The sequence below is a fragment of the Pituophis catenifer genome, unplaced genomic scaffold (genome assembly GCF_029215685.1).
Source record: "Pituophis catenifer annectens isolate HBS135680 unplaced genomic scaffold, rPitCat1.0.hap2 SCAF_2, whole genome shotgun sequence".
NCBI classification, from domain to species: Eukaryota; Metazoa; Chordata; class Lepidosauria; order Squamata; family Colubridae; genus Pituophis; species Pituophis catenifer.
Window position 1 is genome coordinate 177,962,405 of NW_027256882.1, and position 26,840 is coordinate 177,989,244.

At 41.2% G+C, this 26,840-nt stretch overlaps 1 long non-coding RNA gene across 2 annotated transcripts in view; it reads left to right on the forward strand.

Moving 5' to 3' along the window:
• Positions 1-426: 426 nt before the first annotated feature.
• The window catches only part of LOC139310937 (uncharacterized), a 35,923-nt gene continuing 9,509 nt past the window's right edge, over positions 427-26,840 (forward strand). The window contains exons 1-3 of one of the 2 annotated variants that reach the window (XR_011599909.1): positions 427-461; positions 16,389-16,540; positions 17,063-17,186. This is a non-coding gene — a long non-coding RNA (uncharacterized lncRNA). Of the gene's footprint in view, positions 462-16,388; positions 16,541-17,062; positions 17,187-26,840 lie in introns of those variants that run through there. The other variant, XR_011599908.1, reaches the window with a different exon arrangement.

The window sequence follows — 26,840 nt, forward strand, 5'->3', positions numbered from 1 at the left end:
CTCCAGTATCATGTCACACTTTAAACCAGGAAACACTTTTTTCCAGGAAAAGCTGTAGGGCCCTTTCATGCTCCAAACTGGCTTTTTCCCTTTGAAGCCACAGGGTGGCAGGGTCCTAATAAGAGCAATGAACAAGAGAATCTTACGGTGTAATTTTCATTTGTCTTGCATAGGTTTGCCACATGGCGGAGCTATACTGTTACAGGAAATTCAGTGTAAATCCTTGTGTATAGTTATGGTGTAATCTAAGGGACTTTCCCTGTGGTTTTCCAGAGTGCTAGGCGCCAATGTCCGCCACTGAGAGCCAATTGCTGTTTCCGGTTGAGGGTGGTTTGAGTTGAAACCTCTCTTATTTGGAAGGCCCCTGCTTGGGAAAACCCATCAGAGGCTAAGGGACTTCCATTACCACAGGGACATTTGGCTGAGGGAAGAAGGAATTCCATGTACATCATGTACATCATGTAAGTAAACAGAAATGCATTAGGAGATGAGAAGCAATCCTAGCTGGACAAATTCCTTATCACTTTTCTTGGATTCCATTTATAGTCCTGGCAGATGATTCATTTACCAAACTGGTTTTCTAGCACCATTTTTTTTCTATAGTTCATTTTCCCTCAGGTTCTTCTACTGTGTTACAAGTTTCTCTAGTATAGGGTTGGTGGGTGGGTTTTTTTTTAAAATATTTGCCCACCACATGATCACTTTTACAGTATGACTAAAGTGATTATGCAATAATAAATGTCTTCATCTTTCAGGACCACTAATGGTCTTTGTTATAGATAGGGGCATACAAGGTGGCAAGTGTGCTATCCGCCATCAAAGCCTTCGTCATTAATGACTCTTCAGTTAACTTTCTTTTTCTGTGTCCTCCCCCTCCCCCATCATAGTTTTATACCAAAATTTGCATATATCTGATTTCAATTCTATTTAAATGAGCGGTATTCTTGTTCTCTCTTCTGCTGTGCAACAAATGAGATTTCTCCATGATATAGTCACATTTGGTTTCTCTTGCATGTTACTCATTCTGTCATGGTTTTCTCTGGCTACAGTATACCTTTTGTGTAAACATTTCCTAAAAATATTTCTAAAGGAAAAGAGAAATGATTCATTGTTAGAAGCATTAGTCAATCTGGGAATGTTGGTGGAATATTTGTAAGGTTAAAATTATCCTTACCGGAAGGTCAAATTTTTCTATAGACATTCCAAAGATTTCTTTTCTGATAATCAAGAACTTGCACAAGTATATGAAATGGTTGTGCCTGTTCCCCCTTTGTTTGGTTTCCATTTGCATCAAGAGACACAAGAGTCAAATCTGCACCAGGTTCTCAGAATAAAGAAGTATTTCTGGCTCAGACTATGCACAGACAGTGCAGTTATTAGAAAGTACTTCTCAAAGTTAGTTTTTATCCAACTGGAAATCTACAGTATGAGTATCAGCAATAGTATTTTGATATCATGTGCAGCAAGGTCTGTGAAATAGTTCTCTGGTTAAAAAAAAAAAAAAAGCAAAGGGGTGCAAGATGTTCCCCTTTTGTTCATTGACCTGACACATACAGAAAAGAAGTGGAGTTTGCATCACATTAGAACAACACCACTTTTTATCATTTGCTCCCTGTTGATTCTCTGCCCACCATCTACAAATAACGTTATTGATAAGCACTTATATCTCAGTTCAGGGCAAGATCTAATTTTCACCCCACCCCAATATCCATGAAACTTGAATATGCCATATTTTTCCATGTATGAGTTGGTACTTTTTCTTAAAAATATTTCCCAAAAAATGGAGGGGTGTTTTATACATGGGGGAGCTGAGAGGAGAACCAATAGCTGACCCTGGGCGAACCGGTTGTTAAATTACCACCATCACTGCTATCAAAGTGCATCCTGGGCGCTATGCTGCAATGGACAAATGGGAAATGGAGCAGCTGGCACGAGGGAAGGAGGAGGAGCAGGAAGAAGAAAGAGAGAAAGCGACCTGCTCCTTCCCTCACACTGGCTGCTCCATTTCCTGTTTCTCCATTGCAGCACAGTGCCACGCTGTGGAGCTTGGCCCACCCACCACAACCCAGATGCCCTCGCTTCCCCCAAATATTTCTTTGGCTACCCGATTTCCAGCTCTGTCACATTTCTCCATCACATTTCTCGCCATCATGTGCACGGAAGAAAGTTGGTGGGACTAAAAAAAAAAAGTTCAATCAATCAATTCCAAAGTGAGGGCATCTGGGCGCCAGGCACTGAAATGGGCCTATCTCTCTCCAGCAGTTGCCCAGGCCCACCGGAGAGAAAGCAGGCATCTACTGGCACTTAAACACGGTGGCAGCTCTGGCTGGGAAGGGGCAGCCTGCATGGGCGTTGCAGGCAAGAAGCCCACTCACTTCAGCACCCACCCAGACCCTCTGGCGTTCCGCCGACGCTTTGGCCCTGGCATTGCTGCCGCCTTATGCGCAGGCCCTGCCCCCGCCACCTGAAACAGTTTTCATCTGATTTCTGAATTTTGGGTAAGAAAAGGGGGGGTGGCTGGGTGTCTTATACATGGGGGCGTCTTACAGACGGAAAAAAAACAGTATCTCATTTGTCTCCACTTATATAATTTGTATTGCTATACAGTTATGATACAAATGATGTAATAGGGTCCAGACCCAAGAGCTGTCCAAATATGTCTTAGAAACAACAGGCTTGCCTGTTATTTGGATGTGTGTGTGTGTGAAGTACATTTGAGTGTTTTAGTCTGAAGGCTGTGACAGAGGTTTCTCTGCAGGTTTTTTGATGTTATTGGCTAAGGTTGTGTTACCTATATGGATTGAATGCCCAGTTTAACTGGAGAAATCATTTTATTTGCCAGGGAGAAAATTGATTGATTGATTTACAAGCTAAAGCCATCTTACAGAGAAAGAAGCTAGAGCAGATCTTTTCAGAATCACAGGTCTTCTCCAATCTGCTATTTTCTTTATTATGAAGGCATAGCACCTCTTTTTATCAGTCCCAGATTTCCTTGTATTTCAGTTTAATAGATGATTCCACAACCTGTGTGAGAGGAAAATGTCTTGCTGTCCATGTATTCTATTAAGTATAAAAATCTTCTTATATACAGGTAGTCCTCGATTTACGACCACAATTAAAGCCAATTTTTTTGTTATAAATTAGACATTTCTTAAGTGAGTTTTTCCCCATTTTATGATCTTTCTTCCCACAGTTGTTAAGTGAGTCACTGTAACCTAGACTGAATGATGGTACCTCAAATCAATATCCTTCCAACGCTGACATACATAATGTATTTCAGACCCTACCTGTAAATATATTAGGTAATAAATGATCAAGCAGAGAAAACTGGAATTGATTAATTAACTATTTATTTTATTTTTTATTTATTTTAATTTAATTTGTATACCGCCCTTCTCCTAAAAGGGACTCAGGGCGGTGAACAGCCAAAATTAAAATACATACAATACAAAAGTTAAGATAATTAAAAGAGATTAAATCAATCGGTCTCCCAATTTAAAACCCCAAGTCTATAAAATTTAAAAATCCCATTAAAAACCATTTAGGCTAGGCCAGCTTGCTGGAATAAATAAGTCTTCAGGGCCTTACGGAAGGTACGGAGATCTGGGATCAGTCGTATTCCAGGGGGTAGCTCATTCCACAGGGCGGGTGCCCCCACAGAGAAGGCTTTCCCCCTGGGGGCTGCCAGCCGACATTGCTTGACCGATGGCACCCTGAGGAGGCCCTCTCTGTGAGAGCGCATTGGCCGGTGGGAGATTATCAGTAGCAGCAGGCGGTCTCGTAAGTACCCTGGCCCTAAGCCATGGAGCGCTTTAAAGATGAGAACCAACACCTTAAAGCGCACCCAGAAGACCACCAGGAGGCAGTGCAGCTCACGCAGGAGAGGTGTTACATGGGAGCGCCACGTCGCTCCCATAATTACCCGCGTGGCCGCATTCTGGACCAGTTGGAGCCTCCGGGTGCTCCTCAAGGGGAGCCCCATGTAGAGAGCGTTGCAGTAGTCCAGGCGAGACATGACGAGGGCATGGGTGACTGTGCATAAGGAGTCCTGATCCTTAAGCCAAAGAACAGTAGCAATAGTTTATGTAAGAAAAGAATTACAATATTTGAAGTTACATTTTTCAAGGAGCACATCAGCTCACACTATTTCTTTAATTTGGAAAACTTGGCAAAATACTGACAGTGCTGATTATTTTAATAAACTTTCTTTCCTTCTTTCTTTCTTTCTTTCTTTCTTTCTTTCTTTCTTTCTTTCTTTCTTTCTTTCTTTCTTTCTTTCTTTCTTTCTTTCTTTCTTTTTATGAAGGAGCCTTGTAGAATGGCATGGTTTCTAAGATGTATAGATACTAGAAAAGAAGCAGGTAACTTTACTTCTCTTTGGAAGAAGTGTGGGAAATCTGGATATTTACTTATTTATTTATTACATGTATTTATATGCCGCCATTCTCCCAAAGGACTCAGGGCGGCAAACACAAGTTAAGAAACAAATACAATAAAATCATAATTTAATCCAAATAATTAATTAGTAGTAAATAATAAAGCCCGGAATCAGTCTCAGCCTATTTGTTTGAAAAGCCAAGTCTTCAAGTCCCGACGGAAGGAGCGGAGATCAGGAGCCGTCCGGAGCTCAGTAGGTAATTCATTCCAGAGGGTGGGAGCACCCACAAAGAACGCCCTACCCCTGGGCACAGCAAGGCGACATTGGCTCGCCGTCGGAACCCTGAGGAGAGCGGCCCTATGTGAGCGAACAGGACGGTGAGAGGCAGGCAGGAGAAGGTCATGCAAATATCCCGGACCTAAGTCATGAAGGGCCTTATAGGTGAGGACTAGCACCTTGAAGTGGACCCGGAGAACCACTGGTAACCAGTGCAGCTCATGCAGGAGGGGTGTTATATGGGAGTAACGAGGGGCTCCCATAACAACCCGTGCAGCTGCATTCTGGATCAGCTGGAGTCTCCGGGTGCATCTCAGGAGCAGGCCCATGTAGAGGGAATTGCAGTAATCCAAGCGGGAAGTAACCAGGGCATGAGTGACTGTGCGAAGGTCATCTCTGTCCAGGAAAGGGCGCAACTGGTGCACCAGGCGAACCTGTGCGAAGGCCCCCCTGGTCACGGCCGTTAGATGGTCTTCTAGGGATAGCCGAGCATCCAGGAGGACACCCAAGTTGCGAGCCCTATCAACGGGTGCAAGTTTTTCCCCATCTATCAAAAGTGATGGAGCCTCTGAAACCCGAGATGCCGGCATCCACAGCCACTCAGTCTTAGAGGGATTGAGTTTGAGTCTGTTTCTACCCATCCAGGCCCGTACCTCCTCCAGGCAACGGGACATCATGGAAAGAGCATCTCTGGGGTGGTCTGGGGTGGAGATGTATAATTGGGTATCATCAGCATATTGATGATATCTCACCCCAAAGCCACGAATGATCTCACCCAGTGGCTTCACATAGATGTTAAAGAGCAGGGGGAGAGAACCGACCCCTGAGGCACCCCACAATTAAGGGGCCTCGGGGTGGATCTCTGCCCTCCCGCCCATACAAACTGAAAGCGACCCGAGAGGTAGGAGGAAAACCACCGTAAGACAGTGCCTCCCACCCCTAACCCCACAAGTCGCTGCAGTAGGATACCATGGTTTATGGTATCAAAAGCCGCTGAGAGGTCAAGTAGGACCAGGATGGAGGAACAACCCCCATCCCGAGCCCGCCAGAGATCATTCACTAGAGCAACCAATGCCGTTTCCGTGCTGTGACCGTGTTGGAAGCCTGGTATTCCGTTTCCTCCAGGAATTGTGGGAGCTGTTGAGCCACTACAGTCTCAACAACCTTTGCGATGAAGCGAAGGTTGGAGACGGGACAATAGTTATTAAGTGAGTCTGGATCCAGGGAAGGCTTCTTGAGGAGAGGTCGAACCACCGCCTCCTTAAGAGAGGTGGGGAAGTTCCCCTCTCTCAACGAAGTGTTGACAATTGCCTGGATCCAGTCTCTAGTCACCTCTCTGGCAGCCGAAACCAACCAGGAGGGACAAGGGTCCAATAAGCAAGTGGAGGAACTAAGTTTGCCCACAATCCTGTCCACTTCCTTGACAGAAACAGGGTCAAACTCAATCCAGATATTATTCTCAAGACCCACCCTAGTCTCCCGATTGGATTCTGCCCAGTCAGAGTCCAATCCGATCCGGATCTGAGCGATTTTATCATGCAGAAACTGTACAAAATCCTCAGCTCTGCCTTGCAAAGGGTCTTCCCTCGCTCCCTGATTGAGGAGGGAGCGGGTCACACGAAACAGGGCCGCTGGGCAGTTTTCTGCAGATTCAATGAGGGCGGCAAAGTAGTGACATTTCGCCGCTTCCATCGCCACTAGATAAGACCTAATATGGGTTCTTAACTGTGTTCGGTCAGATTCTGATCGGGAGGACCTCCAACTCTCCTCTAAGCGTCTTTTCCGACGTTTCATTTCCCGGAGCTCCATGGAAAACCAAGGAGAAATCCAGGATCTGCGTCGGGTTAGAGGCCGCAAAGGTGCGATTCTGTCAGTAGTCACCCATTCCCAGGATGCCACCAGAGCCTCAGCTGAATCGCAGGATTGAGAGGTGGGGAATGTCCCAAGCGCCTTTAAGAACCTTTCTGGTTCCATCAGGCGCCTAGGGCGGAACCATTTTATGGGTCCCATCTCCCAGCGGCAGGGGTTGGCAGATTGAAAGTCTAGTCTAAGGAGGGAATGGTCAGTCCATGACAGGGGAGTGATGGAAAGTTCCCCCTTACCATGACCATTTATCCACTGCCCAGAGAGAAAAACCAGGTCGAGTGTGTGTCCTCCCCTATGAGTTGGGCCCTGAATAACCTGAGTCAGGTCCATGGCTGCCATGGAGGCCATGAACTCCCGGACTGTCTCAGATGACTCACCAATCGAAGGCAGATTAAAATATCCCACAACTAAAAGGCTGGGGAGTTCAAGTGCCACCTCAGACAAGACATCAAGCAGTGCAGGCAGGGCTGTGGCAATATAGCTGGGAGATAGGTATGTGACCAACAAGCCCGACTGAACTCCAGGGTCCCACTTCAATAGAAGAGACTCACACCCGCCTATCTGAGGGACAGTGATCTCCCTAGGACTCAGACTTTCTCTAACAACTACTGCCACCCCTCCACCCCTTCCCTGGTGTCGCGGCTCGTGCAGGACATGAAAGCCTGAGGGGCATAAATCAGAGAGAGGGATTCTCCCCTCTTGCCCCAACCAGGTTTCCGTGATACAGGCCAGGTCTGCACCCTCCTCATCAATAAGATCTCGTATGAGGAGAGCTTTATTCATCACGGACCTGGCATTCACATATATCAGACGGAAACCAGGGTTCTTTGCTCTCATATTCCCAAGAAAGCAGGGTGAGCAGGAGGTATGGGAGCAAGTTACCATCCGAATGCATCTGGTGTGATGCTCCCCACTCCTACTTTGATTTCTTCTGCCCCTTCCCACCATCACAGGTATAGCTTGTCCCACCCTCCTCTGAGCATCTCCTACGACTCCCAACCTCCCCAACCCGCTGGGACTGTCAAAATGGCATGGCTGCTGATCCTTAAGAGACCCCCCAGTCTCATTTTTATTATTAAAAACCACCCTCCTCCCGGATCCCCTTAAAATTGGATCTAAAAATCTATTTAAAAAACCCCAGAGTTGATCTATTAATCTGTTAATTCCATGCATTACTGTCAGCAAAAAACGCAAGTTTCAAAAGTGGCCTCTAATTCAGTATCAAAGGTAAGCTGTTTCTCCCACTTCTAGGGAGACCATCTCAGGTGGGTCCATGGTCAATTTTCGCAAACTAACAACCACAAAAGCTACAATGCCACGTTGAAGACCCAGCCATCCTGTCATGGCACCTCACGCCAACTGTCCAGCAGGTGAATCCAGAAAAAGAAACTCCTGGGATATTATTTTTCCAAGAGTAGGTAACTTTACCAAATAAACCACATTGGCACAGAAGAAGCAAAACCAGCTCTAGATTTCCCACGCCAAAGCGAGCATAGTTAATTCCTTCTTTTTCTTTACGGGCCGCACACGTCTACCCATGACTCCTGTTAATTTCCATCCTTCGCATGGTGACGTTGCAACTTATGTGACGTTGTTGTCAATGACAATATGAGGCAGCCCTCGATAGTTGAGAGGGACAAACCTGCGAGAGGGGGGAGTCTTGCAGTGCAAGGAGCTCCGCAGTTGAATACATTAAAGAATAGTAATGAGCTGAGAGTGATGATCATTTTCTATTAAAGGGTGTTAGAGATGGTAAAAACAGATTAAATAAGGGAGGAAAAGATGTTAAAGAGAAGACAATATGCAAAAACATCAGAACATCGGGACATCATCATCCTATCATGATGATGGGAAGTCTTGTGATTATAATAAGTCTATTCAATGGTGGGGAAAAAAGTCTCAAAGGCCACCCTTTCAAGGTGGCCCAAACCAGAGTCAGAAGGTCAAATGAGAGATGGTCCGTCCCACCATAGTCCAAGGCTCTCGGTGTTGTGCCTCCTCCCGTTCTCACACCAGCGATAGCCGAGGCTTAGTTCAGAAAAAAGCAAGGTGTAGTCATAGGATGGAATAAATGATTGAATAATCGAATAATCCAGGTAACCCAGGGAGGACAAGATGGTCAAATAATGGTCAAATAAGGCTGCAGATCAATCAAAAGTTGTAAATTTATGCTGAGTGGCCGTATTAGGCCTAAGACTAATAAGGGGGGGGGGGAACAGTTAAGGGGGAGACCAACTGTCATCCCCCAACTGACAATTCTCAGTTCCTTCTCCATAAGCTTGATCTTCAGGCCATTCAGCCCATTAAACCCCTTCCATGCTTCAGAAAAAAAAGGGGGGGGGGAATGTCCAGATCCCTCAAAAACTGAGGGATCCTAACGTTTGTAATGCTGCCCTCTTCTATACCAACAACGGGGGCGTCTTTGCAGCCAAGCCTCCAGGTAATGCCACAGTCCTCTAACCTCCTCCCCGACAGTCAGCTGTTCCTCGGGCTCCATCCACGCTCTATCGAGTCAGCAATACCTCAGCTCGCTGGGAGGAGGTCAAAAGATGGTTAACTGACCCCCTACACCCCTGAAAATGTCAAACATTGCCTCACTAAGCTCGGGGTTCACTGCGGAGTCGCCATTTTGGTTTGCTGCCCAACGGAATTTTTAGACATGCAGATAGTATTATATTGATTGTCTTTATGATAGCTAAAAAGAGTTATTTCTGTTTGAGTACAAGACTTGTTTCTTAAACTTTTTTTAATCATTGTCATTTAATCCAAATAGGAATATCATATATGACACATAAATATCCAGGATTTATGGGAAATTTACAAAATATATGTTTTTACCTCTGATTTACATGTGATTAATATTTCAAAATTTTGGGAGGATTTTTTTAATGAAATAAGCCTTTTGACTAAACAAAAGACTGAATACACTCCAAGGTTAGATTTGCTACATATATTCAGCGATAAGAGTGAAAAACAGAAAACTGAGAAGGGCTTATATTCTTTCTATCATTAGTTAAACAAATTATTGCTCAGCATTGAAAAATGCTTGATAATAATTCAGTTCAACTGTAGCTAAAGAAGAACTAGTTGAAAAGGTTTTTTTTTTAAATGTTGGAGAAACAGAATAGAGAAATACATCTTTATAAGAAACAATGTAATTTTGTTAAGCAAGCATTTAAGCACAAAGATTATCAGGATTTGTGGAAAAAAAATGACAGATTTCTACCAAATATGAAACAGATGTATAAATAATATTGTACTGGACTTATATCTCCACAATAAAATAAAACTAATCATCATCCATCAGGGGATTTTATTGCCTTTAGCAGCTCAAACTCAGGCATCAGCCCAACATCCACTGTAGTAAAGACAAAAGCAAATAATAATTTCCGTTTCTCTGAAATTTCCTTGAGCTCTTTAAGGTCTCATGTTAGTACTTCAGTTGCCTAGTGGCCTAACGGTCTCCTTGTTTGGTTTCCTGTTTAGAATATCATAGTAATTGTTGTGCATCTTAATGTGGTTGCCATTCTTTGGTATAACAATAACACTGATAACATATACTCTTATAATTACTTGGATTCTTCAGCCTTCCATCCTTCCGAGGTCAGTAAAATGAGGACCCAGATTGTTGGGGGCAATAGGCTAACTCTGTAAACCGCTTAGAGAGGGTTGTAAAGCATTATGAAGCGGTATATAAGTCTAAGTGCTTGTGCTAATGCTAGTCTAGCTGACAAAAAATCAGAAAGCATCTGGCAGCACCTTTTTTGAATAAATACATAAATAAAATATGCTGGTTGAAAAAGTTGCTGTCAGAAACTTCTGATTTATTTAATAGTTCCTTAATATGCTTCTTAGACAAACACAATATTTACAGCGCAGCCTTACCCCAAATGCCTCAGTCTGCAGAATGACAGAAGCACCATAATGTGATGTTCTTCTTGGACATTTTTATGGAGGAATGAATAAGATCTTATCAAGGGACAAAGGCATACTGGGAGATCTTTTCTAAGACTGCCAAGATTCTTGATTATGGCAAAGAGAACAAGAAGCTTGTGTTCTTATTTTACCTGAGATAATGCCCCTTTCATTTTGTTTGATTTCTTGACATATTAAGTTTGGCCCAACATCTTTAGAAGTATTTGACAGCAAATGGCCCCATTTTATTGGAGAGGGCATACAGTTTGTGATCGGGGGGGGGGGGAGTGAACTCCATGGACAATTTGCAGAATTGTACAAATGTTTGTTGCAACAGGTTGTATTTTGAACTGCTTGAGCGATTTTGTGGAGAAAAATAAGAACATGAAAAATGTATTCTGATTTCCCCCACTGGCAGGTGCTGCCCAGAAGTGAAGTAGTTTTTCAAACTGGCAAAAGAAGAAGTATGAACAAAAGAGAAACAGTAAAATACTGAGAAATAATTTGTAGAAATGAGGTTGAGGTAAGATGGAATAACTAGATTTTGAAGGAATGTTAGAATGAGCCTTAAGGAAAAAAGAAGAATTTATTTATTTTATTATTTATTTATTTATTAGTTCGATTTATATGCCACCCTTCTCCAGAGACTCAGGGCGGCTTACAATGCATTAAGCAATAGCCTTCATACTTTTGTATATACCTGCTTAGTAGGGCTTTTTGGCCCCCCCTAAGTGGTGTTCTATTTTATACAAAGTCAGCTTATTGCCCCCACAAACAGGGTCCTCATTTTACCTACCTTGAAAGGATAGAAGGCTGAGTCAATCTTGAGCCTGGTGAGAATTGAACTCGCAGTAATTGCAGACAGCTGGCAGCTAAGTGCTACTTTAACAGCAGTTTAGTCTGCTGCGCCACCAAGGCTCCTAGAATAAATGGTTAGCCTTTATTTTGGAAACAACAGGGCTTGATTTTACATTGTTTTGTTATTTAAATTCAACTTCATGAAAGTTCATTCCCACTTTCCTTTTGTTCCTTGAGAGTTTAATCAAGAGGGGTATGCAATTTGTTCTTCGGACATTTTGGACTTCAGTTTCCGTCAGTCCCCAGCACCATGGTGAATGATAAGGCAGGATGAGGAATTGCCATTCAAAAACATAGACAGAGGTATCCATGGGGTATGTGCAGATGTTAGAATGTCAACATGGCTGCCATGACTGTGGTATCAATTATTAGAATTCCAGAGTACTGAAATTATATCCAACTCAGTAGTTGTACCAACAATTTAGAAAAGAAAACAAGCTAATCTCATATAAAAAGTGGAACAGTAAAATTGGGCACATAATAGACTTTATGAAAGTCATTGACATAAATTTAGAGTATGCAGGCAGGAAAACGGAAGACTCTGCAATCAAGGGAATTCTTGTCTGAAGTACCGAAAAGTAAGTGAGAGAATGGAAATAATCTTTGTTTTAATACTCGGAAGACAATGTTCTAAAGAGTCTCCAGGGAATCCATTGTTTTAGCAATTAAGTGTTCTTTCAGTTAGAGATACGTTTTCCCCAAAGTTAGGCAACAAAGTGAATGGGGTGGAGTGAGGACTTTATGAAATAATATATTTTATCTGTCATGTTGCCTGAGTTTAAATAGAAAGGTGTACGTTGAGGACAGGAGTGGGTTCTACTTACTTTTACTACCGGTTCACAGCAGGATCATGCACGCACACTCGCTTCGCTCGTGCACGCACCTTGCTTCTGCGCATGCGCAGATCGCTTCTCATGACATCAGGGTTAGTGGGTGGAGCCTCCTGACAGTTTTACTACCGGTTCTATAGAACTGGTCCGAACCAGGGGCAACCCACCACTGGTTGAGGAACACGTCAAAGTTAATTTAAGAAAATAAAGATCACAGGGGACACAGAAATTAACCCCTTTTTAATCCTTCTCCCTCTCCAATATTAAGGAAGTACATTGTTCATAACAGCTCAGAAACTCAGTGTTGCTAGTGTGGACACAGGGAGATTAATAAAGCCAAGGTGGTAACCGTGATCAAAGCCCCCCCCCCAATGGATGGTGTGATTGTTGTGGTTGCTATCTTGATTTTTTTCAGCCTATTTCTGGAACATTTTCTCATGCATGTTTTTTTCAGCATTTTCTTAGCATGGTTACACAGAGATCTATGACAAACTGAGAGGGGAAAAAAGGACAAGTATAAAAAAATGGAAAGAGGGACATATAATAGCAACAGAATACCAGCAAGTAGCCCAAGTATGCAAGGATGAAGTCAGGGAAGTTAAGGCTCAGAATGAATTAAGACTTGCAACAAATGCCAATAATAATAATAATAATAATAATAATAATAATAATAATAATAATAACAACAACAACAACAACAACAACAACAACAACAACAACACTAATGCCATGAAAGCGAAGATACAAAATCCACTGACAATCCAAACTTCCGACTTTGCAACAACAAAGTTGAAACTGTTTCACACTCAATATGTGAGTACAGCAAAATCGCACAAACTGATTACAAAGTTAGACATGATCAAGTTGCTAAATTAGTCCACTGGTCATTATGTAAAAAATATGACATACCTGTATCCGAAAAGTCATGGGAGCACAAAGTGGAAAAAATTATCGAAAATGAGACAGTGAAGATCTTGTGGGACTTTCGAATACAGACGGATCGTCATTTGGAACATAACACACCAGATATCACGGTTGTTGAGGGCCGAAGTGTACCATTTATTGATATCGTTGTACCAGGAGACGCCAGAGTCGAAGAAAAAGAACTGGAAAAAAATAATGAAATATCACAACATGGCCATCGAAACTACATGGCTATGGATGAAACATATAACAGTGACACCCATTGTCATCGGGGCACTTGGTACCATGTCCAAGAATTTTACAAAACACATCAAGAAATTGCAGCTTCTTGCAATAACACCAGCAGAACTGCAAAAAACTGTGCTATTCGGAACATCATATATTTTAAGATACCTAGGACGCTGGCAGCAACCCGTATCAATCATTATCACCAGTCAATCGTATTTGTGACACATTTTTAAATGTTCAGTTGATTTTCATGTTTAATGAATAAAAGAGATAATAATAATAATTTTCTTTCAACATGTAAGAAGCAAGAAAAAAGTAAAAAGTTAAGGAAACAATCAGTTCAAAATAGGAGAAGATGGCAAGGAGTTGAGAGAAAACATGGAAAAAGGAGAAATGCTTAAGTCATTTTTTGCATCTGTCTTCATACAAAAGGAAAAAATAGTCCATAAAAGCAGCACTGTAGGAGACAGAATAGGAATATAAGTCAAAATAGGCAAGAAAACGGTAAGAGAACATCTATTCATTTTAGACAAGTTCAAATCGCCAGGACCAGATGGATTACATCCCCAAATTCTGAAGGAGCTGGCAGACATGATCTTAGGCTCACTGAATATAATCTTTCAGAGCATGGGGGAACTTCCAGAGGAATGGAAAAGAGCTGGCGTGGTTGCAATCTATAAAAAGGTAGCGTGGGGTGTGTCTGTGTGTGGATTTAGGAAACTGCAGACCAATCAGCCTCACATCAATACCTGGGAAGATCCTGGAAAAGATAATGAAGCAGCACATCCGTGAGCATCTAGAAATGAACAAGGCAATTAATAGAAGCCAGGGGTTTGTCAAAAACAGATCATGCCAGACAAACCTTTCTTTGACAAAGTGACTAAATTAGTGGATAAAGGAAATACTGTGGACGTAGTTTACTTAGACTTTAGTAAGGCATTTGACAGTAGAACACATCCTGCTACTTGGTAAGAGAGAACAATGTGAGATATCAGATGGATTAACAATTGGCTGGTGAACCGCACTCAGTGAATAGTCCTCCATGTTACTACATCTACATGGAGGAAAGCATGCAGTGGGGTACCTCAAGATTCTTTCTTAGGCCCAGTATTCCTCAATATCTTTATAAATGATCTAGATGACGATATAGAAATGGAATTCATCAGGTTTGCAGACAACACCAAGCTGGGGGGAATAACCAACACTTTGGAAGATGGTCTCAAGATTCAGAAGGACTTTGAATACTGTGCCCGATCCAACAAAATGCAATTCAGTGATGAGAAAAGTAAGGTCCTACATTTAGGCAAGAAAAACCAAATGCACAGATATGGAATAGGTGATACCTGGCTCAATAATAGCAATTGTAAGAGAGATCTAAATCACCAATTAAGTATAACCCAGTGTGCTGCAGCTGCCAAAAAGGCTAATTCAGCCCTAGGTTGCATCAACAAAGGGATATTTTCAAGATCATGCGAAGTAACAGTACTATTTTACACTAGTGAGACCACACTTGGAAAACTGCATCCAATTCTGGCCACTATGATACAAAAAAGATGTTGACACTCTGGAAAGAATGCAGAGAAGAGCAACAAAGATGATAAGTGTTCTGAAGACTAAACCATATGATGAACAATTTAGGAAATGTTCATCTGGTATGTCTAGTCCAACAAAGAGAAGAACTAGGGGCAGTGGTGGGTTGTTCCCGGTTTGCACTGGTTCTATAGAACTGGTAATAAAATCAGCGGGAGGCTCCGCCGACTGACCCTGATGTCATCAAAACGCTTCTGCACTTGCACAGAAGAGCACGTGCGTGGCCCCGTTGCAAACAGGTAGTAAAGGTAAGTAGAACCCACTACTGACTAGGGGTAATATGATAGTAATCTTCCAGGACTTAAGGAGCTGTCACAGAGAAGAGGGAGTGAGGGCAGAACGAATAATTAAATTTTATTAAATAATTAAAATTATATGAAAGGGTAGATTAAAGAGAGATTCAACCTGGAACTAAAGATAAATTTCCTGACAATGAGAACAATTAATCAGTGGAACAGCTTGTCTCCAAAAATTGTGGGTGCTCTATCAGTGGAGATTTTCAACAAATGACTGGACAGCCATTTGTGCGGAATGGTATAGGATCTCCTGCCACAGGCAGCGGGTTGGATTAGAAAGGACTCCAAGGTCCCTTGCAACTTTATTTATTCTATGTTCTCTGTGTTTATTTTTTCTAACATAATTGACTTTTGAATATTTTTTTCTGCAGCGTTTACATTTAAACTTGAAACTAAAAATATCTATACAACTATTTGTACTTTGCTGGTAGTTCTTGACTTATTACCATTTCTTTAGCATCAAAATAACAGCAATCAAAGTAACAGCAGCACTGAAAAAGTTATTTATGATCAGTCCTCACACTTATCACTGTTGCAGCATCCACACAGTCACGTGATCAAAATTAAGACGCTTGATAACTGGCATGCATTTATGAGGATTGCCGTGTCCTGGGGTCATGTGATCACCATTTGCAACCTTCCCAGGTAGCTATCTGCAAGCAAAGTCAATGGGAGACACTGGATTCACTTAATGGCCCCATGATTCATTTAACAACTTCAGTGATTTTTTTAACAATCAGAACAAAGAAGATCATAAAATTGGGTACAACAACTCACTTAACAACCTCCTTGATTAATATCAGAAATTCTAGTCCCAATTATGTTCATAATTCAAGGACTATGGAGCTTGCAATAATCTATCTGGAAATTCTTCCATGCAAAAAACCCTTTTACGAAAATAAGCAGTTGTGTTTTACTAATTGTAAAACAAGCTGAGTCAGAAACATTGGAGACCGCTGGCCTAGTTGTAGCTATAGTACTTCTGGTAACAGCATTTTTGGTGATTTTGGGAAGGGGGTGGCAAATATCAGATATCACAAAATGTTGAGGAAGGGTCTCTTTATTAGAGTTGGAGTCTTCAATGGGGTATCCAGAACCCCATCAAATTCCTTGCCTCATCTGGCATTTAGAAATTACAATGTATTTTTATACTGTCATGTACAAAAATGTGGATATTTTTAATAAATGCAAAGCAAAGGACCAACTTCCATTATCTTCATCTCTAAGAATCCTCTGAAACCCAAATAGGCCTCATGAAGATAAACATGATGGGACTGCTTCCAGCTGCTTTGTTGGCCATTTATTCATGGGCTAGAAGTTGGACAAGAGGCAAGACAGAATATCCTTCAACGATGGAGAGAACTCAAGAAACCATCCTGGTAAGTTTTCAAGTAGTTATATATCCTTCCTGGAAACCATTTTGTAAGTTGGGAAGACATTTTGGGAGAATATCCACAATATGTTCACAAAATCCACCTAGATCTCTCTAAATTTTGACCTAGAATGGCCGCTGAATATATTTCACTCTTGTTGAATTCTGTTGTGTCAGAAATTATAAATTGGTCAGAAAGACAGTGTTGCAGAATTAAGACATCATAACTGAAACACAGTGGAAGATGTCTGTTAGCTCTTCCACCTTCCAGATAATCTCCTGATTTTTACTTGAGGAAGCTGCTAAGGCCTCATAAATTTGGCAGTTTTTGTTTTCTCTGGCTGGCTTCTCCCATGCTAAGTACTAACCTTTTGATTCAAACAAAAACGGGAAATGAGAAATTGGCCACACAGAGAGCTTTTCTTGAAGATGCCAAACTGCTGAGTTTGCCTGGAACATAACAGCTTCATGTGGAAAAATAAAAACGTTATTAAAATGCCCTTTGCACTCCCCCTTCTATTTTCTGCAGCTGGCCATGAAAAAGCTTTTGTTCAGCTCTTGGAAGTATCCTATGTGTGTTCCAGTTTTTAGAGCAAGGACAGCGTTTCAAAGCATTTGGAAAATGTACAGAAGTCAGCAGTTTCTCCAGTAAAATGAAGGGCCAGGTAATAAGCAGCCACATACACTAGAGCTATACTTGGCAGCTTAATAAAGAAGAGCATTGAATGCTAATTGCAAACTCAGTGCTGAAAGTTCTGTTCCTAATTTGTGCATTGTATTATCCATGCAGATCAACATATGATCCTGCTGGAATCAAATGATCATTCAAATAGCTTACATGAAATAGTCTAAAGGGAGCTTCAAGGTGTGGATATATTTTTTTTCTATTTTGTAGTACAAATATACAATGATAGATGAGCTGGTAGGGAACACGGCCCCAAATGAACTCTGCCCAATTTTCTAATTCACTCTTCTTGTAGTGTTGAAGATACTCTACAACTAATTGAAAAACTGAAATAAATATATAACTAGCACAAGATGCTTATAGGTGGATCATCTTTATTAAATGACTGGAGCTGAATCTAACAAGTCACAGGCACATACCTTATTCTAAGCAACGTAAGCATCTGTTTTGACCCATGATGATACCAACATGACTCTTTATTTAACCCCTCTACAAAACAATATGGAAAAAATAAAAATCCAACACTCCATTTGGATCCATGTTGGGAACTTGTAGAAGATTAGCATGGTTAGATTCAGCTACTACTCAGCTCAGTGTTTATTTATTTATTTATTATTATTTATTAATTAAATTTGTATACCGCCCTACTCCCGAAGGACTCAGGGCGGTGAACAGCCATAAAATAAAACATATAGATACAAAATTTAAAATAGAGATAAAACAAATTAAATAAATTTGGCTGAACCATTTTAAAACCCCAATAATTTAAAACCAAATTTAAAATTCCCATTTAAAAGAGGAAAATTTAGATCAGGCCAGCTTGATGAAATAGGAACGTCTTAAGCGCGCGACGGAAGGTATGCAGATCCGGGATCCTCCGTATCTCCGGGGGGAGCTCGTTCCAGATAGTAGGTGCCCCCACAGAGAAGGCTCTCCCCCTGGGGGCCGCCAGTCGACATTGTTTGGCCGACGGCACCCGGAGGAGCCCCTCTCTATGGGAGCGTACTGATTGGTGGGAGGCTATCTGTTTATCTGTTACAGATTATTCCCAGTTAAGTTTGTCAGGGTAACTAATGAAGGAAGATTCTAACACAGGAGTCCCCAACCCCTGGTCTGCAGACTGGTACCGGTGTGCATCCCGTTGGGAACCGGGCCTTGCAAACAGCGGGTGAGCACACAAAGCTCCATTTGTGCAAGTGGTGGGCACATGTGTGAACCCCTCCCCTTCCCCCCCCATCACCGCCGCTTCTGGTCCATGGAGCTGGAAAGGTTGGGGACCACTGGTCTAACAGATGATACTTTATCCAGATCCACCTCAACTCTGCAAACAATGAACGTTGGAGTTTTCCAAACTCACAGTGTGGTGATTGGTTAATTTGTGCAGCCCCTATGAATAAAAATGATGATAAAGTGGAGTATAAATTTGACAAACAATTAAAAAAATAAAATAACTTTGCAACTTTAGAAAGCAAAACTGGAAAAAGGAAAGACATTGAATGTTTTTAAAAGGAAGATGAGCTTGCTTAGTTTTGCATAATTCCTTGAAAACTGAGTTTTATTTTAATAACATTGACTCCTACTTTTTGTTCCACATTTATCTGGAATGCCTGTTTGCCCTTCTTCGCAACGGTTGTAGAAAATTCTGATGTTCTTGCCACCTTGTAAAATCTGCCAGTCTTGGATTTATATGACATCAGGCTAGGGTACAATTTGCTGGACCAAAATCACCTTGCCTTAGATCCAAGATTCATAACTGAGTCACTGCAAATGGCAAACAAGTCATTTTATTCATCACAAGACAGCCAAGCACACACAACAACCAGAGTGCATACAAAAGCAGACCCCACCCTCCCAGTGGTGAAATCCAAATTTTTTTATTACTGGTTCTGTGGGCGTGGCTTGGTGGGCATGGTGTGGCTTGGTGGGTGTGGCAAGGGAAGGATGCTGCAAAATCCCCATTCCCTCCCCACTCCTGGGGGAAGGATATTGCAAAATCTCCATTCCCACCCCACTCTGGGGCCAGCCAGAGGTGGTATTTGCCGGTTCTCCGAACTTCTCAAAATGTCCGCTACCGGTTCTCCAGAACCTGTCAGAACCTGCTGGATTTCACCCCTGCCCCCCCCCAAACAGGGATGCAATGTGCAGATACAACATAAAATGCCACTGTAAAAGGCAGATATCTAACAGGTATTTATTGATTAATAAGTCTCCTTAAAGATGTATTTATGGCATTATCTGCCCCTTTGGGGAGTATTGTCAGAAGAATTATTTGGGGTTCCAACTCAAGCTGGGGTTGCACAGGAATAAATAAAAATGAACTCCAAACAGCTGTGAAGAAAGGAGAATTGTTTATTCCCCAAAGCATAGAGGTTTGCCTATGGGGGCAGCTACAGCGAAAACGGGTTACAAAAGGGTTGTTTTATAGGGGAGCTTGAGGAAGTGTGTATGTGCTGACAAATGACATTTGAGGGACATGTGTGTCTGTAGGTACATGTCATCTATAATGTTTATTCTTGTGAACATGTTTCCACTGGGAGACCATTTTAATTAACTCTATTTCTTTATAGACCTTCTCCTTTCATATGCGGATTAGGTTTGGGTAACTTATTTGGGGGTTTAAGGATGTTTGAATAAAAGATTTTCCTGTTTGCTATTCTTCCTTGATTAGCTTAGTTTCAGCTTGACTGTCAATTATCTAGCAGAGATGCTGATTCACAGTCCATTGTGGATTCTATTAATGTTTAATGGAAAATAAGAGATAGTATAAGGAATAAAGTATATCTTGATATAAAAGTTCCCACAATTTCAATAAGGCTAATAATAAACTTTTTAAAAATTAAATGTGTATATGTATATGTATACTGTATGCTTTCACTAATAATGTCATAATCCTGAAAATTTAACAAGCGACTTCCCTAGTCACCTGCTTTGTGTCTCTACGGGAAATAACTGAGCTGTTTGGTATGTCTGTGGCATGATCTTCAAACTAGATCTAAAGTTCTGCATCCTGCTTTCCCTGGTCAGGGTATAGCTTATGTTCTAGTATCATTTAAAAATACCGCACCAAATGCTGAGTAATTTCTTGGAGCATAATTTTTTTCCCATAAGGCCTGCTACCTATTACTCTTACCGGATCCTTACTAGTTGTTAATTTAGCTAGGAAATCTATGGATTACAGGTTAAAAGATGAGCGATAAGGTACCTACTCCAATGTTAGCATGCAACTTATGTACTACATTTCTGGAGGCACCCAAAATTTGCATCTGAGACTTTGAATAAACTCTATGCAAGGACAAATCAGATGCCCTCTATAATCTAGTTCAGACTGCCTGAATGTTCCCTGCACAGAATTTTGTCTTTTATAAGCAACTCAGAGAGTTATCTGAATCAAATCAACCCTTTATTCTATGAGTCCTAATAAAAGGCACATGTCTCTAACATGTAATATTTTTCTTAGAGACAAAATGTTCAGAAAACTTTTCCATTACTATTGTAGTTTTTGCTTATCTGCTCCTGTATAAACTAAAATATCTTCTACATCTCTGCTTCTTCACTAGTAAATTGCAAAAACAAAGTACATAGAAATCATTTTTTCCACTTGGATCCACTAGCCTTTAAATCCACCAGCACTGAAATGCCTTCAGTCATTTATACCAATTCTAAGCAGCATTTGCTGCTGAACCAGAATGGAGGCCATTTAGAGTTCATTCAGTTCTGACATCATGCCAGCTTTGCTGGCCCAACAGCAAGAGCCAAAAGCTTTGGCTCTTCCTTAGCTCCAAGATCCACAGACAAGTCACTTCAGATGTTGAGCAAGTCCTTTTATTATAACATATAATAAATTAGGCTTATTAAGGGCACTTTTCCAGCAGTTTTGAGTTTGCATACTCAGAACTGTCTTCTCGGAATTCTCAGAATTCACTCCTATCTTTGCTTGGAACAAACCAGCTGCTCTTTTTATGATAAGACTCCAGGTTTTTCTTCCCATTCTACTTCAACAAGCTGGATCTCAATTTTTAACCAGATGTAACCCTGGTTTAGCTTTGCCTCTTCAGCAATACTTTTCATATCCTTAATCGGACTCATCCTTAGTGAGACTCATAGATAGTCTGACCCGGGGTGGGCAACTTTGACTTCTTTACATCCTGTGGACTTCAACTCTATGGCTCCTTTACGCCCTGTGGATTTCAATTCCCAGAATTCCTGAGCCAAACATGCTAGCTCAGAAATTGTGGGAGTTGAAATCCACAGGTTGTAAAGCAGGGGTGAAATTCAAAATTTTTCCATACTGCTTCTGTGGGTGTGGCTTGGTGGATGTGGCAGGGGAAGGATACTGCAAAATCCCCATTCCCTGCCCACTCCTGGGGGAAGGATATTGCAAAATCTCCATTCCCACCCCACTCTGGAGCTAGCCAGAGGTTGTATTTCCCAGTTCTCCAAACTATTCAAAATTTCCGCTACTGGTTCTCTGTCAGAACCTGCTGATTTTCATCCCTGTCATAAAGGGCCCTCCTTGATCTGATCCCTCCAGCTGGTGATAGGCTACAAACACAGTGCTTTCCCTTGTCTGCAGTTGCAGGAGGGCGCTCATTTAGGCACAACTTGAGGTGAAGCCAAAATTACAAATAGATTGTTCCAGATTGTTCTCTGCCCAGTGGCTCTGACCAGGAATATGAAAAGTGGAGCTGAGAGGTTGGCTTTTTGCACCTCTTCAATGCCCCTCCAGGAGGGTACTTTAAGCACAGGTTATCTAGATATTTCAAAATATACATTTCAAATACCATCATGAACCCCCTTTTAAGCTTCAGCTCTTGAACACTGAAATTGTGGGGGACCATGTTATACTGTATCCAGCAGTTTTCCAGAAAATTGATACACACCAACAAGGTAAATGTTAGTGATCCTCTGGAAGACTCCTGGACATGTGTGGCAGCTTTGACATCATGGCACAAAGATGTAGAGGAGCATTTCTTGGAAAGAGAACGCAAGAAAACAGCTTTTCAGCTGCTATTCCAGGAGTCTGTTGCTGGGATAAGTGGCATCACAAATATCCATTTTTTGTCTTTTTCTCATTGCTTCATCTGTCAACCATGGATGTGGAGGTGTCAGTCATGGGAATGGCTGCCAGTTCTTCAATCACTTGGAGAGAGGTTAGCTTTGATTGTGAAAATTTGGAATGGAAATGATGGTTGTGTGAAAGTTCCCAGAAATGAGGATTCACATCTAGACTCAAAAAGTACAACCAAATCTTTGTTTAGTTGAATCATGTTGCTCGTACAAAGTGTAAGCATGGAATAAATTTGAGAGGAAAAGATTGCAGGAAAAAAACTACTATAAGTGCATTAAGAATGAGATTTCAAATTAGGAAATCTTCTGGTAAATAGATGTTGTGATAGATGAAAAAAATAACGCCAGATTAGAGGAGGAGGGGGACTTCTGGTGGCACTGCAGGCGCCGAGGACGCTCTTTTCTTGAGTGCCAGCCCCGCGATCTCGTAAAGCTGCTAGAACAGTGCAAATCAGCTGTCTAGCGGCTTGAAAACTTTCTCCCTGGGAAAAGGGGAGGAAGAGAGCAGATGGGCATAGGTAGAGCTCCCCAAGGTGCCCCAGGAACAATTCTGGGGCTCGAAGGGTGAGAGCTCCCTGGAAGCCCGACAGAGCTCCGGATCTGGGACGTTTCTGCTTCAAGCAGAAGAAGATGCCGCGACCACCCCTGCAAACAACACTTGGAATAAACATCATTCGGAAGCAGGCTGAGCAAACTCAGGAGAGATTAGATCGGCACGTACTGAACTTTAACTCCAAATGTGTATTACTTCCTTCTGACTTATTAAGGGGAGAAAGTGAAACCAAGATGGCGATTGAGCTTTAATGGGGCGTGAAAGCGAAAGTTAAAAAGGAAAGTTTCTTTTAGTGTTGGCAACCCTGTTCAAAATTAGAGATTTGTGGGGGTTTTTTTTAAAAGGAGAAGATCAAAGATTACAGCAGTGACTTTTTTAAAAAAAGGATTGATATTATTTAAAGACTGATTTCTGGATTTGGTGGATCTATTGTTCTGGCAGCTGATTAAATTTAAATTGGAAATTAAAAATGGCTTCAAAACAAATTAAGGCTATTGTCCCCAAAAGTGCTGGGACTTCGCCAGCTCAAACATCCAGATTGCAATCTCTCTCTGTTCCAACGGAACCAACAATATTAACATTTGAAATGTTGCAGGAAGCCCTTAAAACACAAGCCTCTGTTACAGAAAAAAAAATTGCTTCAATGTTTCAGGAGCAAACTCGAGAAGTTGCTGAAGAGATAGCTCAGGTCAAAGAGACTATTCAAAAATGAAACCAAGAAATTAGAGAAGATATTATTATGGCAGTACAAGGATTGGCAGGACACATTGAAGCAATAGATGAAAAAGTGGAAGAAATTAAGCAGTCTAATGAGAACTTGGAAAATAAAATGGGGGAGGTCCAGGACAAGATGGAAAGAGCAGAGGCGGATGTGATAATGATACAATATAGAGACATGGAATTTGCTCTGAGAATAAGAGGCCTCAAGGAAAATAAGCAAGAGAATTTGAGAGAGATCTTTTCAGAAGCATTTGCACAGATAATGGAAGATCAAAAAGCAAATTTTGAATGGCAAATTGACAAAATTTATCGTGTCAATTCATGGGTGGCCAGACAGAAACATCTACCAAGAGACATTGTAGTTTATTTTACAACAAGGAGACTACGCAATGAAATCTTACAAGTCACTTTTAAAAATAAACTTCAAGTGCAGGGGCAGGAGGTTTTAACACTGAAAGAAATTCCCCCCAAAATGTTGAGAGCCAGAAAGGATTATGCCTTTCTGGTGGAAGAACTGAGATACCGTCAGATACAGTATAGATGGGAAGTTCCAGCTGGTCTAGTGGTGAATTATTCAGGAGAAAGATACCATCTCAATTCAGTGTGGAAGGCAAGAGATTTCTATACCAATGTATTAAAGGCTGGATGCCCTCAGCCCCAGGAAGCTAGAAGGAAGACGGAAATAGAGGGGGCAAGAAAGGGGGAGAAAGAAGAATTGTTGGCACAGGCCCAAAAGGGTGATTTGATTATTCAAGAAGAATTAATACAATTTTCGACTACTGTTCAAGCTTTGGAGATAGAAGAACCTAAGGATCAAAGACAGACTCGAGCGGCAGCCAAGCGTCAAGGAGAATTAAGAGTGCAGCAACTTCAAATGATTCAAGATACTACAAAAACAGAAGCAGTGGGAGGAGCAAGGCCAAAAAGTAAAATGCATGGAGATTTCCAGCAGATGCTCCAAGTGCTTCAGGGGGCCAAGAATGGCAACTAGATTTTTGACCTGGAATGTTAATGGCCTAAATTCACCACAAAAGAGGAGAAAAATATTTCATTATTTGAAACAGTTTAAAAATGATGTAATTTGTTTACAAGAGACTCATATTAGAAGTAAAGATCAAAAATACTTAATAAATGCAAGGTTGGGTATACATTTTGTTGCATCCGCTCCTGAGAAGAAGAATGGTATAGTTATATACCTAAAAAAAGACTTAATTGCCAAATTAATTGAAGCAGATGATCAAGGAAGATTTATAGCAATTGAACTTTTAATAAAAGGAGAAAAAATACTTTTAATTGGAGTCTACGCACCGAACCAACAACAGGAAAATTTTTAAAGAAAATAAAAGAGGCAATTAATTTATTGCAAGGGCAATTTAATATGTTAATGGCAGATCAGGTCGCAACTAATTTGCAATATGCTAAACATAATATTTTTTGTAATGCTAATAAACCAAGGAAGTGGTTAGCATATTTGTTAAGGAAAAAACAAAATCCACAGACCATAGAGAAAATAGAATATAAAGGTAAAGAAGTTTATCAGCAAAATATGATTAAAAAAGCATTTTTAGAATTTTATACGAGGTTGTATGCTGGTGATAAAATTCAAGGTACAGATATAGATAGATATCTACAGAAAGAGAATATTCCTACAATTACAAAAGAGCAAAGGGAGGGTTTAAATCAACCAATAACCACTGAGGAGATTATGTTTGCAATTAAGCAGTTGAAAGTGAGTAAAGCTCCTGGGACGGATGGCTTGACAGCTGCTTATTATAAACATTTGCAGTTAGAAATGGTGGGACCACTTAAAGAATTATTTACTAATATACAATCTGGAGGAGATGTACCCCCATCTTGGAGGACAGTTTATATTTCTTTGATTCCAAAGGAGGAGCAAGACCACACCCAGCCAAAAATTATAGGCCTATATCACTCTTAAATACAGATTACAAGATTTTTGCTAAAATATTAGCAAATAGGTTAATGACAGTCATGCAACAAATGATTCATAATGATCAAACTGGTTTTATAAATGGTAGACAAATGAAGAGTAATGTAAGGCAAGTTGTTAACCTATTGGAGTATTTGGGGAAGAACAACCAAATCGCTGCGGTGCTGATATTTCTTGATGCAGAGAAAGCATTTGATCGATTGAATTGGCAATTCTTATTGAAAATAATAGAAAAGATGCAGTTTGGGGAACATTTCACAAAATCTATTAAGGCAATATATCAGAAACAAACAGCGCAAATAATAATTAATGGTAGTTTAACAGATACTTTTAATATAGAAAAAGGAACAAGACAAGGATGCCCTTTGTCTCCATTATTGTTTATTTTGACTTTGGAATTTTTGTTAAGTAAGATACGTGGGTCGGACAAAAGAAGTGGAATTAAGATTAGGCAGTATGACTATAGATTACGAGCATTCGCAGACGACTTGGTTGTTACTTTAACCCAACCATTACAGTCGGTTGTAGGTCTAATGGATATAATTAATCAATATGGACAAGTATCTGGATTTAAAATAAATGCAGGGAGAACGAAGATAATAACTAAAAATATGACTATAAATCAAAAAGAAGAATTAGAAAGACTAACAGGATTTGAAATTGTAAAAAAAGTTAAGTATTTAGGGGTCTATATTATGACATCAAATGCGAAATTATTTAAGTATAATTATGATCCATTGTGGCAAAAAATACAGAGAGAGATGGAAAACTGGAAAAAATTACAATTTGATCTGTCCCCGTACCCACACACACACCCACACAGCCAGTCGAGGGTTAAGGAAACACTTTGGAATGCACCCAGGTCTTATCTCCGACTTGGCAGCGATAGACACACCGTCTGCCAAGGGTCTTTATTTTCACAAACAGACAGATAAGATACGAACGTTCAAGAAAGTCCAAACAGAAATAATATTCCTCCCAGCAGTTCCGGACGAGGCTTTAGTGACTCCAAGGTTTTGCTTTGTTCGTCACAAGGATCCTTTGACCACTACCCTCTATTATATAGTCTCTGGGGTGTGGTCCAGTGACTCAGTTCTAATCCCTAGCACGCCTCCCAAGCTGCTGCAAACGTTTATCACGCCTTCGGAGGCGTGCGTCCAGGAATGATGTTTCATTATCACTTTGACTCGAATCAGCTGTTTCCTCTCCCTCAGCCGGCACTTGAAACAATGCCAGGGGGAGGGGCCTGGAGAGGGAGGCCTGGCTGACTCCTCTTCCTCATGCTCGGAGCTTTCTTCCTCCGATGGGACAGGCTCAGAGGGCGGGGCCAC